Source organism: Scaptodrosophila lebanonensis, unplaced genomic scaffold (assembly GCF_003285725.1).
Source record: "Scaptodrosophila lebanonensis strain 11010-0011.00,11010-0021.00 unplaced genomic scaffold, SlebRS2 tig00000024-arrow-pilon, whole genome shotgun sequence".
Lineage (NCBI taxonomy): Eukaryota > Metazoa > Arthropoda > Insecta > Diptera > Drosophilidae > Scaptodrosophila > Scaptodrosophila lebanonensis.
Genome location: NW_022060538.1, coordinates 11,211,098 through 11,236,974, shown reverse-complemented (window position 1 = coordinate 11,236,974; position 25,877 = coordinate 11,211,098). Strand labels below are relative to the sequence as shown.

At 36.4% G+C, this 25,877-nt stretch overlaps 1 protein-coding gene across 1 annotated transcript in view; it reads right to left on the bottom strand.

Moving 5' to 3' along the window:
* Positions 1-25,877, bottom strand: part of LOC115620271 — a 56,495-nt gene that overhangs the window by 2,399 nt on the left and 28,219 nt on the right. The gene's annotated exons all lie outside the window — the stretch shown is intronic.

The following is a 25,877-nucleotide window of genomic DNA, read 5'->3' as shown; positions in this document are numbered from 1 at the left end:
TTTATTATTATTTATAGTGAAGACGCTCACACAAAAGTTCAAAGTCATTGAAATGTTAGAGAGCTCGAACAGGTTTTCATGTTGTCTACGTGATTGACATTTGATTTTCCAAGACTTAATTGCATTATCTTGTTGTCCACAGTCGAGCTCGAGCTTAACTTGTGCAACTTCCATAATCAGTTTGTTGGTCAACTGATTGCTAAACATCGCTCCAAAATGTGCGATGATAGTAAAATATTTCGCAATGTTTTCTGACCAACAAACAAAAAATGGCAAAACCCGTTCTTTACACAGACCAAAGTTCTTTGCCACATTTAACCCAGTTTCTATGCAAATCAAGTTAGCCGCAGAAGAAAGAAACGAATGACAAACAAACCGATCAGACAACTAACCATCCAAACGTTAAATAGTCAACACAATTTGAGGGCACTGAACCATCTTGCACAGTGGTAGATCAGTTATGAAATAATTCTATATCTTTGTCTTCGAAATTTGTATTTTTCGGTGATGTTATAAGTGCATAAAATATTAATAAAAGGAATGCATAAATTATATTGACTATTGTGTGTCGTAATTTATAAAGTTCAACATAAATGTATGTTCTGAGATAAATGTGATTTGATCATAGACGTCAAAAGGTAAGCAAAGTTCATTGAAAATCCATTTAAAATAACAGTGAGACTAAAGACTTAAATAAAACTCTACTTTAATTTTTAAAAAATTAAAAAAAAATGTTTGAATGAATTTAGCTCTCCATAATTAATTAATTAAAATTTTAATAAATAATTTAGTGCAAGTTTCTGAAATATACCCGTGCTCTCTTCATTGCCAATCATTTGATTTATTTCTTCACACGATGGTTTCTCTTTCTGAAGCAGGTTCTGGCTTCCACATCTGTCTTTATTTCTACACAAGTTTTCTAAACTGTTTCGCAAAAGATCCAGTTTCGATTTTAAGATGAATAGAATATGTCTTGATCTACAAAAGCGTATACTGAGTGACTTTATTTACCTAAGACTTCGCCATTTTTAATTAAGTAACGTATAAAAAAGAATATTCTTCAGTTTGTAAGTTTCTTTTTCATCAAATGTTGGCATAAATGGGAACCACCTCTTCGTGTTGAAAAACATTTAAAAATTTCAGCTTTAAGTGCTGAATAATATTTAAGAATTTCAGCTCTGAAGCTAGCTTTTAATTATAAAAACACAACCGGGAAAAATATATATAAATAAAAATTTTAATTATAAAATGTTATGTTAAAATTAAAATAGAAAAATAGAACAAATAAAATTAACATAAAATTAAATATGTATTTAGATAATATTCGATAATATGTTTTGTTGGGTATATTGGTATCGATCTAAATATTTAATGGAGATATTAAGATATTAATTCTCCGATAATAATAGAGTATGAAAAGCTGAAGATTTATTTAAAAACTACATTTCGGATTTGAGTTTAAAAAAAATTGCTTTTTAAACGAAAGAAAGCAGTGCACGAATTTCTGCAGTCTAGCTTTTATATCTGGCTTACAATTGATAGTTCACTCGATTGATTTAAACGAAAAACGTGTGTAATTTATGCCACACTGTGCGTCGTGAGGCAAGCGCCGTGATTACCAAATACGCGTTGCAGTGAAAGCAGCATGAGGCGAAGCGGCCGATGACAACGCCACCAGGTGTTGTACTCGTATACCCGATACGCTAATAAAATGCTAAATTTGATTGCCGTTGACAGCTTACAAGCTTTTCGGAGGCTTGCGAACGAGTTTTTTCCATTAAGAACGAAGCGCGTTGCACAATTCCTGGACCGCAGCAAGTGCAGTGAACTTTACACGAGTTACGAGAAGAAGAAGAAGAAGCACGGAAATGATATATGGAAAGCAGCTTTGCTTATGTAATGCGGACAACAGTCGAGAAGATTCTCGATGGGAAACGTAAGAAGCCCATTACCTTTAATTCACACCAACATGTTACTCGCTTAATATACGAATTTATTTATATTTTTCTTGGGTGTAGTTCATAAATTTGAATGCCCGAAGTCATAAATTAACACGGCGGCATCCAGCAGCTTTCTTGCATATTTTCGGACACTATAAAGAACAACAACAACAACAAGCAAAACAACCCCCAAAAGGCCAGTGTTAGGTACATTAGAAGTTATTATAGGGAAAACTAGCAAATGTCGCATAAATTATCGACTACACATACCCGTTTACACCCCCTACACTCAGAAAAACGTAACGCGAAGTCCAATGATTTTATTTTAGATTACAAAATTAGGAAATTACTGTTTTATGTTTATTAAATCAATTTTTACTACGACTTTTATAATTATTTTAAAATGTTTCTCTTCAATGCTAACCTATTTTTTTAAATAAAATGGATTTCCTTAAATACTTCTATTTAACGTAACGCGAAGTCCAATGATTTTATTTTAGATTCCAAAATTAGGAAATTGCTGTTTTATGTTTATTAAATCAATTTTTACTACGACTTTTATAATTATTTTAAAATGTTTCTCTTCAATGCTACACTATTTTTTTTTTTAAATTATGGATTTTTTTAAATACTTGTATTTATAAGTTACAAGTCAACTAAATACTGCGCATCTCCCAAATGCATTACTAGAACAGCAAAAAGAATCGAATCTGAATCGATTTAATATGTTTGCAAAAAATTGATATTTTCTGGAAATTAATTGTATAATGTTACATAAATTAAATTGAATTAGCACATAATTACTTAAGAGTGAACTGAAACTGAACTAAAATTTAATTTTAATAATTGAATCTTTTTTTGAGTAAATAGAAAAAGATCGATGCAGTTAACGTTCATTATTTTGCAGCTCTGTTAACCTATTGATAACGCAACTTTTTGTGCCACCTAAATCATACGAACTAAGTCTTACAAACTAAATCAGATTAATTACAATATGAGCGAACTACATAGTCACATCGTTTGCTATTTATAAATACATTTCCTTTAATTTGGTTTTTTCCTTGAACTTACCAGACCTTTGCCTTCAAATATTTAAATATACTTTTGCTTTTGTTAAATTTTTTATTTAAATTTAGAAATTCCTTTTATTTTGCAATTTTGTGGTTCTTTTATAAGAATTAAGAAGAATATTAATTAAATTTTAATAAAATAAATACAGTTTTCGTCAATTTCAATTATTTGATCAATTTAGGGAAATGTTAAAAATGTATTATGTCTTAACAAACATCGTCTTTATTTTTTTGTGGTATTCTTTTTTTTACATAAAGGTTCTTTTTATTAATAACCTTATTAGTGTTTTTTTTAATCTTTCATTTATTTTTGAGTATCAGCCTATTTTTTTAAAAATCATTCATAATTCATAGAAAATTTTGATTGTAGTATAAAATTTTTGAAATCTACAAGATACTATTTTCTCCGAGTGTAAGAAGGTGTTGTAAGACGACGCTCAGAACAACACCACAGGGAGACATTAGGCCAAAAGGCTAAGAGAAAATCCTTGCCAAAAAGTGGACAATAGTTTTTGAGGGAGTCTCGAGCCGTAATGTTGTCGGCGTGACTAATTGTTTGATTTATGCAAAATATGCTAAAAACTTGTTTAATTTTCGAGTAATTAAAGCGGCATCGCATGCACTGGGACCTGAGTAATCCATTGGCTTTAAGGCTGCTATGCTGATAACGTTGGTTTTGGTGTTAGTATCGGTGGTGCCTGCTAGTTGTCAGCTGTCAGATGTCATAAATCAAGCAATACATCAGGCAAGTCGGCAACAGTATCAGACGCAGAAATAACCAGAGTCATCATAAGTCAAAAGGTGAACCTTACTATGCACACGCGTCGACATCTTCTTCGTCGTCTTCTTCATCTGGAGGCTTAATCACTTGCCCGGCCCGAGGCCTCTCACAACTTGCAAAATAATTAAACTTCTGTTTATTGTCAAGTAATCGTGCGTGTGTGCGAGCAAGGGTCCTGGGGAACTCCTTAATTATGTTTGATATACTAACATAAATGCAGAGGAACGCCGCCGCCACACATGACACGATGACAGTTGGTGGCACTCGACAACGGCATTGTGTGATGAATTTCCCTTTCATTTCCCTTTCCTTTGCGCCAAGTGCGAAAGTTCTGTGACTTGTCTACGCCATAATTACGCAACACAAAGGCTCAAAGGAGTTGAAGATAGTGTGGGAGTAGATGAGGCAGGCAATGACAGCACATATTATAAAACCTTGAAACGACTGCAAACGCTTTCACAAACTTCATTAGATAGCCATACGCTCCGATATGGAAGGTTTCAATTGATGAATGAAGATGTTCATCGATTTCAAGTTGAACAAAGAAATAATGATGATCGTATGTCATGTAAAACTAGAAGACTGTTCTTAAAAATCAATTTCGCCTTTAAGATTAGGTCTAGTCAGTCTCTCTTATTTTTGTAGTTTTGCAGGGAAGTAAAATTATGCTGGTATGCCAAATGTTGAAATGACAATTTATATTTGCATACAAATGTTTGCTAAATCAATTTTTCCACATTTTTTTCGAGTTAAGAAGGGGAAATGATTTCGATCTGCCGTCGCAGGGAGGTTTGTGGGACTAAAACATTCCTCTTCCCGGACGTATCTCTATTTCGGAAGTGCTTTCGCATTACTTTGAAGTAGAGCTCCATATCGCTTCTAAGATGTTAAACAATTGTTAAAAAGCCCTACAAATTGTAGTTAGGCCTTTTAAGATTGCTGTTGAATGCTATGCAAATAAATGTGATTCCAGTGTACTTTTCATAATTTTATTTAATTAAATTAAATTAATTTTTATTTCGGTACAGAAAACAATTTTCAGAAATATCATTAGTTGCATAATTTTCCATAATTTGACTGTCCAAAGAATGCGTGTTTTTGTGTTTCCTTAGCATAAGACTATTAATATAGAATGCAAAAGGTTTTTGTAAAAGCTATAGAATTTTAAATGGAAAATGTTGTCGACTGTGTCTGAGAAACTGTTTTTGGAGGTCCAACTTAATCATAATAATGAACTATGTACTACAAGTATATGCATGTTTCACGAATAGTGTACTTGATGCTGACTTCCAACGCTAAAAAATACTCTTGTCTCACTTAGAAGGTTATGATTTTCATTTTACTTTCATTTTTCGAATAGCATATTCTATTAGCAGTGCGCACTCTTTTTGAAATAAATTAAAACCAATTTGCAATTTGTTCGGTTTGTAAATGCAATTATTTTCGAAAAACTTTACACGTTTTAAGTGTTGATAAACCATCTATTGTTCGAGAGAAATTGATAACAGTGCTGCAAAATATCACTTTAAAGTCATGATATCCTCACTTGATCCGACCCTATGAAATCTGTTTATATTTTTTGTACCTAATTTAATATTAAACATAGAACAAATTGTTGCAGTTGCTTGTCACGTTTCAAACTTCAAAACACCAGTTCAAGTGTCAAGGAGAAGTCAGCAGTTTAAACTGAGAGGCAAAAAGGCAAAAAGTGAGCCGTTCTAACAAGTTGTTTGGTCTGTGTATGTGTGGGTGTGTGTTAAGGCTCTGGATAGCTTCTGTCCTCATCGTTCTCATGCCCATGGTCTTCCTGAACGTCGCGTCGTTATGCTTGCAGGCAATCCTAATTGATTTATGACATCAAAGACATATTTTTCGCAATGTTGCGTGGCCTACGTGCGTGACAGTTGCCACACTCGAGGCCAAGCCCAGTCAGTCTGAGGCTCAGCTTCCTTTTTTCCAGGACACACGGCGTAAATTCTGCCACTGTGCTCGTCTTGTTGATAATTTTGACTTATGGCTGGCGTTTGCGTGCGCAGGATTTGCTGGCTGGGACGCACATAACTCGATGCTTTTGCTGCTGCCGTTGGCGTATGTCAAAAGAAGTCAGTAGCACATTCTCCTTGGCTCTTGTCAGCTTTGGCCATTGTCAGTGGCAGAATGTGCATATGTTGTTGATGTTGTTCTTGTTGCCCTCTTGACATATTCCAAATGCAAACTGCCAAATGGCCAACATTCACCCCAGCCATAGAAAAGTTTCTCTATTAGGCGCAATTATTGCAAGGTATTATTGCTTTTAATTTATTCAATTAGACGCTTCATAAATTTTTACTTTTTGATTTCGTGCGCCTGCGGCTATGGCGTTTGCTTTAATGGAAAAACTTTTGCCCATTGGTTGTTGGCCAACAGATTTCAGCGCCTTCCCCGAAGGGTTTAATTAGCGGCAAATGGCGCCAGCCCACGCGGAATTTGTTACTTTCTGGAGAATGTCCCCCGCCGGCCAGCCACTTTGCCTGTTCGCCTGTTTATTAAAGGATTTTCGTGGCTCTACTTTATCATAACATTTTATTTCAAATTGTTTATTGAATTTCGGCGCTTTTATTTGCATTTTTGTGTGCATGCTCGCGCATCTTCTTAATCAAAAATAATTATTGGTTAGCGAAGTTTTAAGTGCTGGTTTGGCACAAGAATTTGAATGCCAGAGTCAGAAGTGCAATAGACTTCTTAAATATTTGAAAATTCAAGCAACTGAAATAGTTGGCATTCATGAGGAAACCTAGAGGAAAATATTCATTTCTCGTCAGGTTGCAAACAATTTGTGAAAAGCAGAGTTACGAAAACAAATATTGTTAATCATTATGATAATACAATATTGCCATAATTTTCTTGTATTTTTTCGCAGTGGTACCAATGGAAGCTGTGGTGAATCTTTGTTTCTCTTATAGAAGCTTTTTTGTTCTGCTACTTTTATAGGCGAGTCTGCTTCTACATATAATGATTCTGCTTTGATAAACAACTTTGTAGTCTGCAGGGTATAAGAAAAAAATATTCGACTCCTTCAAAGAATTAGACAAAAAGAACTGCGGGAGAAGCTATTCCTTTCAATGGAATCGAAAGAGTTCGTCGCAATAAACTAGCTTGACGAAAATTGATACAGTCCAATTAGACATTATTTTTTTAAAGCGATTTGATCCGAAAAGTATCCTAATTTATAGTTCATTTTGGAAAAGTATTTGTCAGTTTTGCCAATATTATTAAAAGATTACTTTACTTTTACTTCCTAAAAAATGTGACCCTTTATCCCTTTTGCAGATCAAAATAGTTGATCTCGATATGCGTCCAAGAAATATCGACGATTAACGATTAAGGCAAACAACAGTTTGAAGTTTGCAAATGAAATGTGCATTAACAAAAAATAATGTTTAAATAATAAATTAATAATAAATTAAATAATAATTCTCTCTTGATTCCACATATAAAGTATTTTTGTGGCTTAAGAGTAGGTCTCGCTCGACTTTAGCATATAATTCTAGTCTTGAGTTGACTATTATTAATAAAGCAATTCATAAAGCAAATATGAGTATTTACAATAATAATTAATAATAAATAGATGAAACTGTTCTGTTATGCCGGCTCAATACAAAATTCTTAAGCAGTATTTATGAAAAGAAAAAAATCATAATATTAAACTTTAGAAAATTGAACAGGGCCCACAAAGCACAGCTTTAAGGACTGCTAGTTGGACTGCTAGCCCAGTATGCACGCCATTGACTATTAGTCGGTTATCAAATTACAATGCACAACCAACAATGCTAACAAAAACTTCAACTACATTTTTGGCACTTCAATTAAAAGGTCATCAGTAGTCGACACAGCTGCCGCACACATGAGCATCGTGGGTGGGCGGAGGTGGGCGTTGCGCTGACCAGGTCGACGTGGGGCAACTAAAACGTTATTGATATGTCGGCAGCGTGCTCGCACCTTCCCAGCAAAAGTTGCCCGAATGGAGAGGCCACTCACACGTGATGACTTTCGTCATTATCAGCACATCGAGTGGTGCGAAACTTTTGCCACCCCACAAAGAAGGAAGAGCAGCAGGACGAAAATAATCGAACTAACGTACAACAACAATTTGTTTTAAATGCCAGCGATGTACAGCAGTGGATGAAAGGAGAAAGGCACAAACACAACACTTGCAACGAAATCAAACCCCTTAATAATTTATGAAAGCAAGGAGCAAGCAGCAAAAGCCAACTAAATACCGTACGGCAAACGGGAAACAAAAGAGGGAGCACCAAAGGTGGTCGACCAACTGCCCAGGGACCAGGATGCCAGCTCACACACACATGTGACCGGAAAAGTTTTCTATCAATTTTCGTGTACACACTAATAGAGATTAAATGCATGTCGAAAAGGCAATTAGTTTTTGCCATCGAACATCCCTGGGAGATGGGAAGGAAATAAGAGGGAGCTGTGGAGCATCGCTCATTGATTTAAAGTGTTGCAACATTTTTCTTGGCAGAAGGTGTTCCACGAGATTGGCCGTCAATTAAAATTCAACTTTGCAACAACTGCCAGCGGCAATTTGCCTTAACCCTTTTCCTTTCCTTTTCTTTCTTTCTTTCTTTGTTGTTGTTGTTTCTTTTTCATTTTTCTTTTTGTGGATTGAGGGGATGGGTGGCTATTCGGATCTAATGAAAATCAGACATAACGTCAATGCTAATTAAAACTCGCGCTGTCGCCGCTAATGAGCAATGAAAACAACGTGTTGTGAGACGCTTCGTCCTTCATCTCTGCACAGCTGAGCCCTCAGAATGGACTGATAAAGGGCCTGGCGTCAGGTTAAATCAGCCATCAAAATAATGGCTGAGTGCAAAGTTTTTCTGCAGAATCAGTTTGAGGCAGCAACGATTTCTTTTTCAAATTTTCCGTCAATTTTTTGAGCATTTTTTGTGCCTAAGCCTTTTAAAGGGCTTAGCAGGGATCTTGATTTCCTTTAAAGGATTAATGGCGAGAGCTAAACCTGAGGGTTGGACTGAGGGTGGTGGTTTCTAGATGCTGGCGGTCTGTTTTACCTTTTCCGGTTAGTTTTTAATGAGCGTTTGAGATTTTTTTAATTTAATTTTTTCCGTTTTGTTTCATAGCTGATAAGACCGGTGCTGTTCTTTTTTGTTAAGTGGCTTTTAAAGGAGCGTGTCCAATGGTATTTAATTGCCAGTGCTTGGTTTTTAGCAGCTGACAAAATGCATTAGCACTAAAGATGGTCGGTGCCTGAAAATGCTCAAATATGGCAGTGTTGGAAAGGATAATATCATGGAGAAATAAATAGGAGAAAACAGCACTGTTTGAAGAGTACTTTTTTGCCATTTTAGAGTACATACCAGTCAGATTTCTTATCTTCTCATTCTCTTCCCATTCAGAAAAACCAACTTAAAAAAATTCATTGCATTAAAAAAATATATACCGCAAGGGGCATTTTAAAAAAAGTGCATGTAGCATAGCCAATAAATTCACACACATTACAATTGTAATTTTTATGATCTCCAGTGAATGCCAAAGCCTGGTGTATGTGTGTGCGTGTGTGTGTGTATTTGGGGATATGGAAAAAGTATTTCATATTGTGTTGTAGACTTTACCATAAAAATTACAATTGACTTTGAACTCTGCAAGTGGCAAGTGGCAAGCGGCAGGCGACATTTTCTACATTTTGTCAGGCAGCCAAAGGGGCGATGACGACGATACATGGAAACTAACTCATCGTTGTCGCCATTGTTGGCCTGTTTCCTTTTATGGCACCAAAGGTACACTCGTTGGAGACGCTGCGACGACTAGGACGACTACGACGACTACGACGACGAGGACGACGACGATGACGGCAATGCGAAATGTGTTCTCGCTCCAAGGTAGCAAAAGTCAAGCCAAAATGTTATGGCAAAATTATACGGCAGTCCTGCCACTGTTGGGTTCACTGCAACACTGCGCCGGTGCCCCTGTTGTGTTTATGGCCCGAGCGTGCACGGCGCACGGGGCGTTGATGATGAGCTGATGGGCTGGCGCGCCCCAGTCTGGCGACAACGCACTTTGCCGCTTCTAATAATTCAGTCGCAATTTATAATAAACGCGTCGTGTACTTTTTTCCATGCAGTTGAGCACGAGATGCATGGACACGGACTCGAATCTCGGCCGCAAGAAAACCCTTTAAAAAAATGCCAACTTTATCGCCAGTGCCGCACTTCATTAGTTTTCTACAAAAGCTATGCCCGTAGTGGCCCGTCGACTGCCTATCAATTTGGCATTTGAAACAGTTAATCAGCTGGCCAAGTTGCAGATTAATTGGCCACCCACTCACCTCCGCCCCCTGCGCCACTTCAAGTAAATATTTAATTAATCGGCGATTTGTGCACTGAGCTTCGTCTTTTGTCTCAGAAAGAGGTTTTGTCAAAAAACTTGTAACTAATCGAAGCCATCAATTATGTTGATAGATTGGCAGCGACAAAGCCACGTACAAAACGGAACAGCACAACCGGAACTAGTGTCGCTCTACAGTGAGTAACTGGACGGTGGTGGTGGAGATGGCGTTGTTGCTGGTGGGGCGGGGGGAGGTTTATTCAATATTAGGTGGTTCAGCTAGTAACACCACTTAATCACAGTTGGCAGTGCTGGCTTACCGCGGTGGCACGCTTGAGGTAATTGAATGAGCTTCGGCGGCACTTCGAATCCACTCAGAAAGCTCTATGGCTAAGGTGGAATTTATGGCACAAATGATTTTAAAACACAAAAACTGAAGGCATGGAATTTCCGTTTCAATACAATTGCAGGCCAAGGAGTTAAATACGCAGAAAAAATAACCGTAATAATAATAAGAATTTAATATAATGCAATTTTATTTTATATAATAAAATAGTGCTTTCGATACATATTTAAAAACTATAATATAATATATTATAAAATTATATGACAATTTAATGTCTTTCAGTTTCAATTTCCTTTCAATTTTAAACATTTTAATTTCCATTTCTATTTCTTATTGATTTTAATTAATACACAAGAAATGTTTTTGATAATTAAAAAATCTCTCTTGTTTTTAAAACAAAATACATGCCAAATTCTTCACTCGAAAAAATTATTAAATATAATTTCCTAATGACTGCTACGTACTATTAAGAGGTGTTCAATAAACTTGATGAAGAAACAAATATATAGAAAACTAGCAGGTATTGCCCGTCTTAATCCGGCTCAATATAATGTTTCCAATTGTATTTATTTTGTGTGTGCATAACCTACCCATATGTTTTCACCTTATAAGTTACCAGTAGGAAGGCATTTAAGGTATTTAAATGAACATTTTCTGTTCTTGACAAAAAATTGTTCAGTAGTCCGTTACATTTTTGTTCTTGCCAAACTATTTCGTTCAACGAACATGGCCACTATAACTAATATTTTTTAAAGCTCGTTTTCCCCCCTTTGGAGCTAGAATTTTCCAAAAGCCTTTCTTAGTGTGCTCCTACACTATGATGGATACTATGAAAGGATACTTGAGTCCAAATTTCATCTTTTACCGTTTGGGCTGTGCGTTGATCACCAATTAGTCAGGACAAACTGTTTTATATATAGAGATAACGCAACGTTTTAAGATAGACTATGTGCAAAAAAGGGGAATAATTATAAGGGTATATCCTAATTTTAAATTCACATTTGAGTCAATACGGTCACGCACAAACTCGGAATATGAAACACGGCACTCGTGTCAATGCCGTGCAGCGATGAGCCACGATCAAAAAGCACTGACAATTCTCATCTCAATTTGCTAGAGTAAAACTTTCGATAGTTGAAGCCACCGATACCATCAAAATATCGAAGTTCGAATGCAATAAGCAGAATATTTAAATAATAAAATCTAATTATTTATTGAGATCAATAAGAACAAATCATACATACATACATCTGCCCGCAATGCGAAGCAGAATATGCGTAGGCACGAACTGTTGCTTGTTGTATGTATGTGTGAGTGTGTGTATGTGATGTCCCCAACTATTTGATATTTGATATATGGCAAGTAAAAAACATATTGCTATATTTTAATCGTTGAATGCCAATTTGTTGATATAATGTTGATTACATTACCCAAATTTGAAATCGATCGGACAAAATTTATAACACAAACTATTCATTTGAAAAAGTGAATAAATATTAAAACCCCAATAATAAAATTAAATGCGATATATCGAAAATATCGATACTTGTGTTGATATATCGTAATACATGTCGAATACAAATACATCGAAAAACATCGTTTGAGAGTTATTGATTATAATACTGTATTCGATTGTTCACTGTACACATATGTACATACATACATACAAATGTATTTGTGTGTGTACGGTAACTGTAAACTTTTGGCATTTTTCGTATGCAAATAACAGCCGTAAATTATCAAAACGAAAGAAGTTTTGCGAGCCAATAACTTGTTGTTGTTGTTTTAAAAATTTTGATTTGAAAACATAGAACACTATTTATTACAATTAAACAACAGTGTTCGATGGCCCACTGCATACATACAAACCTATATATGTATGTATATAAGAATGTATGTACGTACATACATACTTATTGATGTACATATGTACATACTATACATACAGACGTATGTATATATGTATGTACGTATGTAATACATATGGTGCTGGTGTAATTCATAATGCGAAATTCTTTCTAAGGGGAGCAATGTCCCCCCTGCCCAACCTGCGTACGCCCTTGTAGTCCGTTGTCCTAAAATCCCTTATGCCAGATGTACTAAACAAAGAAAAAATAACATAAAAATGTTTATGTTATAATGTTAATAATTTTTAATTAATTAACATTTCTTGCCCTGTCAGTGCAAGACGAATGTACTTTTGTACATACATATGTATGTATGTATGTACATACATGTGTACAAATGAACATTCACACATTAGTGTCTCACATTTTGCTTTGGCTACTTCAACCGTTTGCACGCAACTACACGAACAGCTGCTTGTATATATGTATGTGTGTGTGTATACTTAGTTGTCCCCAACTGTTTGATATTTTGTATTGTTTGTTCTGCCTGCATTTGTAAAATGCATATTTTAAAAATCGTTAAATGCAAAGTTGTAATTTTAGTTACGTAGATTATATTACCCAAATTTGAAATCGATCGGACAAAATTTATAACACAAACTTTTCATTTGAAAAAATGAATAAATATTAAAACCCCAATAATTCAAGCTCCATCACAAAAACCGAGTATGCAGTTTTGTTTGTATTCTTTTATAGATTATAAAAACCAAATTTAAAGTTGATCGATTCAGAAATGCAGAATTTTCAAACAAACTTTGGAGCTACTTTTCCCCCCTTTGGAGCTCGAATTTTCCAAAATCCCTTCTTAGTGCGCATCTACACCATGATAGGATACTTGAGCCCAGTTTTCAGTTTCCTAGCTTTTACCGTTTGGGCTGTGGGGTGTTGATTGTGTTTCAATTTTTCCACGGAAAACCCCCCCTTTTTCATGCCCCAGGAAAAATGGTGAAAAACCAAGTATACAGTTTTTCTTGTATTCTTTTTGAGAGTATACAAACTAAGTTTGAAGTTAATTGGATGAAAATTGTAGATTTTTCATACAAACGTTGGAGCCCGTTTTCCCCTCTTTGGCGTTCGAATTTTCCAAAACCGCTTCTTAGTGCTCACCTACACCACTGAAGACAACATGTGTCCAATTTTCAGCCTCCTAGCTCTAATCGTTTGGGCTGTGCGTTGATTGCACATAGCTTTTCGTTTACCGAATTTTCCACCGGAAAATCATTATTATTCAGGCCGCAGGAAAAATATTGAAAATCCAAGTATACAGTTTTTTTTGTATTCTTTGTGAGAGTATACAAACTAAGTTTGAAGTTAATCGGATAAAAATTGTAGATTTTTCATACAAACGTTGGAGCTCGTTTTCCCCCCTTTGGAGCTCGAATTTTCCGAAACCCCTTCTTAGTGCTCACTTTCACTATAAGAGGGATCTTGTGTCCAAATTTCAGCTTCCTAGCTCTTACCGTTTGGGCTGTGCGTTGATTGCCAATCAGTCAGTCAGTCAGTCAGTCAGTCAGTCAGTCAGTCAGTCAGGACAAACTGTTTTATATATATAGAGATGCCTTTACTGATTACGAATTCTTGCTTCTCGTCGTTCGGTAACTTTGTAATGTCAATATATTTAATTGATCGGACAACCCCCCATTTTTGTAATTTATCAGCATTTTCTTTTGTTTATTTATTAGAGATTTTCGTCCCTAATCTCTGCTCTTTTTTCGATCACTTTGTCAGATATTACATTCTTTTAAATACAAATACATTGCTAAGCACTTTATTCAACACGATACGTCTATGAATATTGATGTATGCAATTAATACTTACATTCGAACAAAGTCTTTTATTGTGGAAGGAGAGAAAGAGTGTCCCCGAAATAAATAACAAAATCGGCCTGCTTAAATCTTAAAACTAACTCTCGTTACTTCCAGGCAGCTCTCTTGACTATTGACTATTTATTGATAATATGTATCTATTTGTTTTTAAAGGTATTTTAATATAATTGTTTTACGTAGCACCTCAACAACGTAAATTTAGCGACACTAACAAATAAATAAAATATGTAAATGCTTGCCTTTGAATATAATATACAGATTCATAATAAAGTTTAAACTGTTGAAGCCCTTACCATAATAGAAACTTGAAGAATTTAGTATGCTCTAAAGACCCATGACATTTATATGCATTCATTATAAACTTTTTTGTTGCCATCTAGGTGTATTCAAAAGTCTGCATAAGCTGCCCATTCAGATTACAAGTGTACGCTGTCACAAGCTTTGAGTAGCCTTTTGAAGTGCTACCAACAACTAGCCACAATGGCAAAAGAAACACTGCACCAATACAGAGTGTACTCGTATATGTACATACTAACATATATCTACAAGTATGTATATATGGACAAGAAAAAAATGCGGAGAGCGCGCGCAACTTGTCGTGTGTCTGATCTGAATGCTAGATAAAATTATTACCCTTTTTATTTTGGTTTGGCTGCTGCTGCGGCTCCTGCTTTTGAGATTTGGATTTGGATGATGTCCGTGTAACTCTGTGGCGGTCGCCGCTGCTTATTTCCTGTTGGACACTTTCCGTTTGTCGTTAGTTGTTGTTGTTGTTGTTATTGTTGTGTGTATATTCCGTTGTTGTCGGCGTCCAGACGCAGCTTGTTGTCTCTGTCTATATATCTCGCTTTTTTATGACCAAGCCAACTACATTTCTTTCCTCTTCTATCTGGCTGTTTTTTATTTCTTCTCTTCTATTCTCACAATAAGCATCATCAACAGGGGCCGCCGCACACTCAAACGTCATCAGCAGCACATTGTGTCCAGCCGGACTCGGCAGTGGGATCTGTGGAGTGTCCAAAAGCGCCGTGGAAGCTGAAGCTGAAGACGATGTCAGATGCCGATAATGTGCGGCCATAAGGTAATGAAAATTTTATCTGATTTTATGTGCGCTTGAGAGTTTTTGGCAATAGTTGGCAATTTTTTTGTGCACCCTTTTTTGTGTAGCCTTTGATTTGATTTTGCACAGCAAACTCCCATTGCCCGCTAGTGTTACAATACTTTGTGGTCAACATATGTGCCCAAAAGGTATTGGCTTGGTTGATTGTTGTAGTCGCATTTGATTGAAATTTGAATTGCATGCGTACTCCGTAGGAGCGGCGTAGCGGGCGGGTAAGCGGAAGATAGCGAGAAAAAGGATTGTTGCATACTTTAAGGGGCTCTGTACGTGCTGTGGTTGCTACGACTGCTCCTGTGTGTGTGTGTGTGTGTGTGTGTGTGTGTGTGTGTGTGTGTGTGTGTGTGTGTGTGTGTGTGCATGGGCATGGGCACGGGTTGTGCTTTATTTCATTTTAGATTTTAATCAATTTTGTTTGATGTGACACGTTTGTGTGAACACAACTTCCCCAATCCCCATAATATACTCGTACAAGGGCCAGTAGCAACATATGCACATAATGCGGCACTTGCCATTTAATGAAGGTACGCGCACCACAGCCACGTCAACTACAATAGCAAAAACAATCTTAACAAGCAAGAAGAAAACAACTGCATTAGTAGAAAGAAATATATAATATTGAACAGGGCTAGCAAACAATTGCTTCATTATACACATTATTCTGCAACGATTTTTGATTGACATGTGGCGCGCTCTATTTTATCCTTTTCTAGTATAGCTGCTCTCAACAAATAAAGCTAATAAGTGATTGCATGAATTTTTATTTAGATTTTGTAAAGCAAAATAATGGAATTAAGATACTCTTGTATTCATTTTTATATAGACATTTCACAATGGAAAAGAAAATAATTTCTGATAACAAATAAATATTTTGAACGACGGATTGATTACAATATTTAGTGAAGGTCGTCTTTCGTGCTTGGTATCTGATAATTAATAATAATACTTGTAATATATCTGCTCATGAACACAGGCATACAAAAGCTATTTACAATAAGGATTTTTATTCTGCTAGAATCCAGCACAAGTTTTTAATTTATATCTAAATATTTTTTTTTCTTATATAAAGTGTTTTAAGTATTTGGTCTGCGAAATATATACGCACTTTATCAACAGCTTAAAACCGCTTTCCATAATCTGAATTTGAATCGTACATCATCAACCCCGAGTGTATATTTAATTTTAGAATTTGATTAATATTTGTTAGTTTTCAATCACATAATGAATAACACATAATGAATAACTTGACTGATCAGCGTTCGTTGATAGGTTTTAATCAGAAGTGAAACCATTTTAGCTGATGTTTGTTTTTATTTTCTGGAGCCTTGCTTAAAAAGCAATAAGTTACGAAATATCGACTTCCATTCTGCAATTATTATTACATTTATATTCAAACAGCTGAAAAAGTTCAATATGTAAAGCGGATTTTCTTACCATGAAGACGTTTTATTACACCAAAAATATTCTTGCATTTTCATTAACTTTTGTCAAATTATAACAACAGCCATTATTCGATAAATTAAATATGACTTTCCAAGATATTATGCTTAGCTATTGGTCGACAAATTCTCTATCCGCCCGTAAAGAGGTTCTATCAGGTTCTGTCTATGTGGTGTTAAATATTTGTACAGGTCCAAAGAAAATGTGTGTAGAATCAGTTGTAGAAATATTTTTCTCATTTGAAAGTCATCTTAATATTTCCAGTCTATTGAGCATCAAAAAGCTGTGCCTATAGTTTGTCCCCAAAAGCGAATTCCCCATAAGTTGAACGATATACGCTTTATTACTAGCTGGGCCATACAAAGCAGCCAATACAACAAACGAAAGTGAATGCCATAAATAACAACTAAGGAGGCCAATTGAGAGGCAATGGTCTTTCGCAACAATAAATTCCAAGCACACACCTGCAACCGGACAACTTAAATGCCCAATGCGCGCTAGCAATTATCGTGGGGCTCCAAAAAACTCTTCAACAAATCCAATAAACTTCACAATCGAACAGCACATAAATATTAAACGATGATTGAGCTGCAACTAACACACACGTAACGGAACCTAGCACGAAGGACACACAGGATGGCAATCAAACTGCCCCACTCTCTCACAAAGGGAATGACTGAGAGAGAGAGAGAGAGAGAGAGAAAGCTTACGCTTACGAAAAATTACAATTTATTGGACATTTCCGCATTGACAAAAATGGACAGTGTGCAAGATTTATGTGCTGTGTGCCCGAAAAAGAAGCAGACCAGCGATTTGCTGCCAAATTTATGGGCCCGTTCAGTCACGCTCTCTGACAATGGGCCCAGAATTAGAAGGAGAATGCACTTAATACCTGACCATTTGATTAGCGTTTAAGGTTAAGTGCTGAAGAAGCCTTCTTGGGCAGCGTTTATTATGCCTCAGGGATGAGCCGTGGTATGAGTGTGGCTTTAAACATAAACAAAGTCCAACTTAATTATTATGCAGGCACCTCAATTGCATTTAACAGTTAATTCCATTTGCATATCATTTTGTTTGTAGACACAAAAAACAACAAAACTAAAACTAAATAAATGCCAAACAAAGCCGAAAACTAACTTTATTATGCCCAGCTCGCCTTTTGATACACAAAATGTAAAAGTTGTACGAGTGTTGAGTGTTGAGCTGGGAGCTCTGTAGAGTTCTCATGAGTGGTATCTGATGCCAAGCATCGTCGTTCAGTGTTTCTAAAACGCACTGATTTCATGCTGCCGACATGTGTCACTCTGCAGTCCAGCAGGCATAAAGATTTGCGGGCCTAAACTGGCCAACGAACTGACTGACTGACTGACTGGCGGTCAAGCCATTGCGGCTGGCGGGCGCACAAAAGGCGACTATGGGAAATTTGCATTTTCTAAAAATGTTTTGCGGCACGCCCGCAGCAGCCGGCAATTGTGTGACTCTCAGTGCCTGCAACTTGAAGTATAGGTAGCCAACTACCCAACTATTCCGCCGACTTGCTGGCCAGCCCACCAGACTCCATCCACTCAGCCTCTTGACAGCCAACTGGCCAACACTCTGGCTTGGGTCTTTCATCATCGTCGCACTAATTCCTCAGCAGCAATTTATCAACAATAAACAGTTGCAGACATTTTTCGTAGTTTTTGGCCGTATCCGTAGTCTCCACTCTCTCACTCTAGGCTTCTGTGTGTTTGTCTGTGTATATCTGAATCTGTATGTGACTGGCGATGTCCGAAACAGGAATGCATGAAAATTTGACTGCTGTTGGCAGCGACTTTAAAATGTTTTGGCATGAAAACATTTTACAATTTTTCCAGATAGAAAGTTATTTTGATTGTGGAAATCAGCACAGATCTAGAAAAAAATCGATGAGCTTATTATTATAGAATAATTATTTTTATATTATCTATTCTATTTAAATTTATATATTTTGGGAATATACAAGTATAGTAATAGTTTTATTTGGATTTATTGGCATAATTTCGAGTGAGTTGGCATCTTATATATACGTACGCATAAGTAGTCTTTGCTTAATTTTTGTCTAATTATTATTTTTGATTTTTAATGGAAATAATTTCGGCTTGTTTGAGTTTTAATATTCTTAAGAAAACATAGAATAAAAAGAGTTATGTAAATCCATAAATGTATATGCTTTCATTAACAGAATAAATGATCATCGCATGCATGAATTCCCAGGCATAAAAATTCCATTAACACTTTGCATGCGAGACAGGCTCGCACACATGGCACAGCATTATTGCCAAATTTACTTTAGATAATTCAACAAATGAGCTTACAATTTACACATTCTGCAGTGCGGCATTGAACAGCTGCCACGCCCCCCCTCCATCCCTCGCAATCGGCTAAAACACGTAACATGTGCGCGGGCATAATCGAATCGAGAGGCGCAGCAATTTTCGCGCTTGCGTTTAATTTCATTTACGCCTCATTTGTCGCCTGTCAGTTTCGCGTTGCGATGCCTTGTCTACAACAATGTTGTAAAACAGCGTGTTGTTGTTGCTGTTGTTGTTGCTTAGTACATTTCATTGGCATTTTCGAATAATTTGTTTGAACGTACTAGTACGAGCACAATTGATATGCCGCTCAGCCCAGCCGTCAACAGGGAAGCTATGGAAGGCAGCGGCAACCTGTTGCCAAATTTTTATTGCTGCATCAATTGGCTTAAAATTGATTCAATTTTGAAATACACGAGCATATGGATCGAAGCTATGTTCTGCTAATAAAATTTCATTCCTTCGTTAGTAAGTATTTTGGGAAAGCTTATGCTAATGAGCGTTTGTTTGCTCAGCCAACACGGTGGGGCACTTGAGGAGCGGCTAAGGAATTCGGGCAGTGATGATGAATTCTATAATTTTCAAATCATGCTGACACTGCACATTCTGCATTAGCTTGTAACATACAGTCAAGCATCTACATAAAGAACAGACGGGCACGTTTATAAGAAACACAAACTATAGTGAATAGCGACTAGTGCTAGTATGAATGCAGCTTAAACAAAATGTCATACTATGAAAGTTTGAAATCTTCATGCTTTGTTCTAAACTCTAATGCTGAGTTCTCCATTTTCTTTCAAAAATGAAATCATGCCCAAAAGTGTAAATTCATTTTAACGCCGTTTGTCTGTCTAGAGATTAACTTCCTGTTGCCTGTATTTCCTTTTCGAGCTGACGCCAGACATTAAACACCTTTTGGCGACACACACAAGCACACATACACACCAATACACATATGGACTGGCGTCGTTCTTTTAATAAACTTGTCGCGCTGTTAACTTTATTAAGATTAATGACAATGTTGTATGAGATTTGCAAAGCAATGCATATCGAAAAGTGCAAGGCAAGAGGGAAAAACGTTAACTTACGTTACAATAAAAGTACATTTCACTTGTTTTAATGACGTCATTACGAGGCATTTACTTGCGTCATGCCGGGCGCGACGTTTGCCTTATGGCTGACTGGGCTGTCGGGACTGTCTGTGTTGCCTGGACTGCCACAAAAGTCAAGTCGAGTCGAGTCAAGACGTTAATGTGTCCAATAATTTAATTTTAAGTACCTTGCAAAAAGAAATACGGCCACATTTTTACAGACAATTTCCTTTAATGGCAGCAACTACAACTAAAACAACAACTACCGCTGTCTGTGTTTCTTTCTGGCTGGCTTGCTGGCTGGCCAAGATGCTGGCCAGCAGCACACGTCGAACTTGAAACTGCTGTCGAAGTCAAAGTTGGCCATTGCTGCAGTGCGCGCCATTAGCCAACAGTGGCAGAAAGAAGTCGTCGCCAGCCACGTGTAAAATGCGGCAAAACAGACTTCGTCCGCCTTACGAGTATGCTCTCTCTATGCGCCGGCAAAGGTAATTGCATGGAAAAAGTGACGCGCACACCCACCGCACAACACAACCACCACCACAGCGTGTGGCGAGTGTGGGGGTGTGGCTGCGTTCGTTCGCCTCGTAATTGAAAATGTAATATTTATTTCGCAGTTAGTAAATCAAAGTTCAGCTCAGCAAGCTACGAAGTAACAGTGGCAGTGGCAGTGGCAGTGGCTTCAACTTTCAAATTACATATTCATCATGCGCCCTGTGTGCCAACAACCAACAGTGTGTGCCACACACACTCCCAGAACTTTACATTTAACAACTCACTGTGAGCCACTGCAGTGTCATAAAAAATATCAGTGGCAGCAACTCACACATAGGAAGTGAAGTGAGGCCTGGGAACACCCAGGCGATAAATCAAGCAAACCTTTGCATGAATTTCACTTTTTTTGTCATCCTCACTCGAGGGTATTCCCACCCACTTGCTACCATAATTTATTCTTTCAAACACTGTATATCGCGACAGATACAAAGATCTAAGCAAAATGTATATTTTATCTGAATTTAAATCTAGTTTTTCTGTATAAAATAAAACTTAAATTAACAAACGTAAATGCATCCATTAAGTACAATTACAATTTCAATTTTAAGATTCCATTTTTAAACAAAATTTGATTTTTGTTTAATAATAATTGTTATAATCTCGCTTGGGTGAAAAACATACTATATTAACAACAATAAAATAACAGTTTTATAAAAAGGCAAATTTTATTTGATACGGTTAAAAAATAATAAATATCATAGTACTTTCAAGAAATATTACTTGAAGACAACATTATTAGAGTTCTTTTTTTTATTTCGCAAACTTAATTACTTAGACTAAAAGTATTGAAAAATCTCTCTAGCTAAATTCTAACTAGCTAACTTCTACACCAACAAAATATAATTCAATTCGAAAATTAAAAAAAATATACTTTCCTTATATTACATAAAAAAACCATCCCGAATAAATTTTAGTTTTGTAAAACAGTAACTTAGTAAGTTCGGAAACAAAGTGAAATTTTATCGCTTATATAATTTATGTCCCTATTTAATCTTTTTAAATATTGTCTAAACTTTTTTTTCAATACCTTACACATTGTGTATTAACGTACATTTTGCTTTGACTATAAAAAAGGGATAACAACTTGTTTATATTATTTTTTGTAATCTTTATTGCTTTTAATCATAAATTAAAAAAGGCTTGCAAATTATCCTAACTAATTACGGCAGGGAGGACACAATTATGGTACAAAATAGTGAAAATATTTAACAAGGAAAATGCACGAACAATTAAAACTGCGATCTTCTGCATAAAACTGAAATATAAGAATATGTATATCGTTAACCAACAAAATAAATAAAAAAAAATGGGTTGATTATACCATTCATAACAGCATTTGCCTCTGTTATAAATATATCAATAACAGTCCTTTATATATGTTAGTAGATCGCAGTAACAGCGTCCGCAAAAGCGATCGTAATTACAGCACTCCTAGTTTACATTTTAGCGGCGCTAACATTTAAATTAGCAGAGGCATTAACATAAAAGCCATTATAACGAAATAACAATAGTGATTGTAATAATCGCAATCTCAATTTTTTCAGTTTTCAGTATATTATTTAATATACAAACTCTCTATAATAAGTATATTTAAAAAAAGGCACTAACATATTAATTAACAGATAGCGAAGTGGACAACAGGCATTTTAACATAACAGGAACTGAAATTTTTGCAGAGAAATGCTCTTATTATAGTGATAGTAATGATCGCAATCACAGTTTTATCAGTTTTCTAATACCAAGTATTGATATTTGACGCAACACTACTTATGATAAACTTTAATATACAAACATAATAATTATATTCAAGAGTAAATCTAAAATATGGATGTAGTTGTCATGACTTTAGGAGTCAGCGTCAAGAAATATAGCTTAAAAGCGAGGACATCGGGCTATACCTTTAGTAATACGGTAATTCTTTGTCGTCATGGTTGCTATCGTCATATATGGGCATAATAAGTGTTCGATATAGTTTTCGTTGACCAAGGTCGCAGCTGTTGCCGAAGTGCCAACGTGGTTTCATAAACGGAAACAAGCATGTGTGTATGTTGGTGAGAGGTAATCCGCAATAACAAAATGTGTGGCATATGCCAAGGCGCAGTGGAGCAGCACTTACGAGCATATTAAATAGAGAGGTGGGCAGAGGGCTGTGCAATTTATGACCATAAAAGCCTACGGAACTTCATCCACAACTTTAAGCCAGCATTGCTGCATGTAAATGACATTAAACACTACGTTATAATAAAGAGCTAGAGTGCTCACACCACATGACGTATGCTTAATATAACGCTTGAAAAAATCGTCAGCACAACATACATATGTGTGTGTGTGTGTTTGTGTGTGGTGCGGCAGAACAGCAACGAAACGAAAATATTTCACAGCGCATTTTAACTGCAAAATCATAAATAACAACATGTAAATAGCTTTTATCTAACAACTCGTCAGCGGAAGTACCGAAAAAAATAACCGAAAGGGGAACTGAAAGTTTCACAAAAGCGGCCAACCGCTGATGGAAAGCTGACAAGGGCAAGGGGTGTGGTGCGAGTAGAGCGGTTGGGGCAGATTTGGCTGCGACGACAACACTTGAGCGGCACTGCAGCCACACAGAGGCGCATCAATTAAACCTAAATTGTTGCAGTTGTTAACACGCAACAAAATTGTCTACTGCACTGCAGCAACAACAACAACTGCAACAATAAAAATAAAGCAACTAAAACTAAAAAAAGAAAGAATTATAAAAGTGAAAAAGGCGCACACAACAAAAATGGCAAATTGGTAAAACGTCAAGGCAAAATGAACATGCATAGGAACTGCATAGGGCAACCACAGCAACCCAGGCACAGTGGGCCATTTTGGCAGCATATGGCATTAAAAGATGAAGCCCACATTTTATTAAGCGAAGAAATTAAAAAAAAAAATAATCACAATAACTTTTGCTGGAATATCTTGACCATCAATTTGACTGACCATTTCACATTTCTCACGTATTATAGGAAGCTGCTTTTTTAAATAACACTAAAAGTTCTTGATAAGGTACCAGTAGCTAATTACTAGGCTCCCTCTAAAGATTCTAAAATAAATTCGAACTAATTTCTAAAGAAAGCACACAATTACTACGTAAAAACAATTGCAGGCATCAATCGCTTTAAAATTGAAAACATTTTCTTTAAAATTTTACCCGGAAATGGGGATAAACTTCAAATATTCGAAATTGAATTGTAAAAATGTATTTCTATATTTTTGGTTAATCCTACTTTAGGGAAAAACAAAATCTACCACACAAAGAAAATCCTTAAAAACTAGAAAAAAACAACATTTTTTATATTTAAGCACAAATAGAGAATTTGTATCAGCTTACTAAAATTACTTTCTACAATTTGGTATTCGGATTGTAATCTCTGTAAATTGCAGAAAAATATTTGCGAAACAGCAAATTGGCAAATTTGTGAATTTTTAAAGATGAATAAAAATTAAATTACATATTATTATAAAAAATAACTAAATAACACTCTGCTTCCTACGAATTAAGTTCCAATCATGTTTTATTTTAAAATTTGGTCTCCGAAATATAGACGATTATACGAATGGAAAATCGGAAAAACCCCCACAGGGGGGAAGTGGGGGGGAATCAAAAAAATAAAACAAACTTGTACAGCGTACACACATAAGGCATCTTTGTGCAAAATTTGGTGTCTCTAGCTGTCTCTGAGATCCAGGTGTTCATACGGACCGACAGACCGACGGACAGACAGACAGACAGACAGACAGACAGACAGACAGGGCTCGATCGACTCGTCTTGTCACGCTGATCAAGAATATATATACTTTGTGGAGTCTGCCACGTTACATTTTTCACTTTCCGCAAACCTAATATACTCTTGTACATTTCATGTACAGAGTATAAAAAGTTGCACTTCAACAATTGAACAAATTAATACTATTTGATTAATACGCTGCCTCTTAATAGCCCAAAATGTAAATGATATTACCATTTCTAGTGCTGAATAAGTGAGATTAGTATTTTCTTTGAAAACTGTCCAAATTTTTGCACTGTTCAGTGAATGGCTTTCCGTTCTATGTATTTTTTAAGAGCACCCCTCCTGGCCGTTTCGTGCCATTTCGACTGACTGCAGTCGGTTGCAGCAATTAAGGCGCTTGAAATATTGACAATTACTTAAATTTATCTTTTCTAAAACGTCGAGCGAGCGCACCTCAATCGAGCAGAGCAAGCCCCTGGACGCCCACACTTGCCGCTGGCGTTTGTCAATCACGCGGCAGACAGCGCCGCTTCACGCGTGATATATTTGAAGTGGCCACCAGCATCGACATCGGCTTGGGCATCCACATCCACAACCACATCGACATCAACATCAACATCGGGGGCATCATCAATGTGGCCAGCCATGCAACGGTCTGTGTAATTTTTGCATATTTCTGCTGCCACATTCAACCGTTAGCGCCACAGCCACAGCGTCCGTCTCCGTCTCCGCCTTCGCCCCCAGGCCCGCCCACTTGACTGCATTCCATGGCGCATTCATTGGAGGCCGGTGTTTACCTGCACATCGAAATGAATGGCTGACTGACTGCATGAATGAATGAATGAACGAATGAATGCGACGCTTTTGGCGCAAAATGCTGTGAAATGGCCTGGAAATGATTTAATGCGGAAATTGTGGTCAGAAGGGATTTTAAATTTATGCGCAATGGGCAGGTGAAAGCCCAAAGACATACACACATATACTACAAGTATGTGTACATATATAGCTATATATAATGTATATATTTTAAATTTGTTCGTTGCATTTTTGTGTGCACGTCCGGCTGCATATTTCATTTATTTGCGGTTCGACGCTTGCGTTATTTATTTATATTTATTTAAAATATATTTTGACTTGCCAACTAATTAACTTTAAAGAAGCCGAAGAGGAGGAAGCAGCAGCAGTAGCGGCAGATTGCTGGCTATTTTTGTAATGCTCATTGTAATTAATCACTGTCTACAACGTGCTAACAAATTAACACCAAAACAAGGCAGCCGAGAGGCAACAAAACACGGCAACATTGTAGACTCATTTTGGCCAAAATGCAATGTTGCAAAGACTCTAGACTGTAGACTCTAGACGTAAAA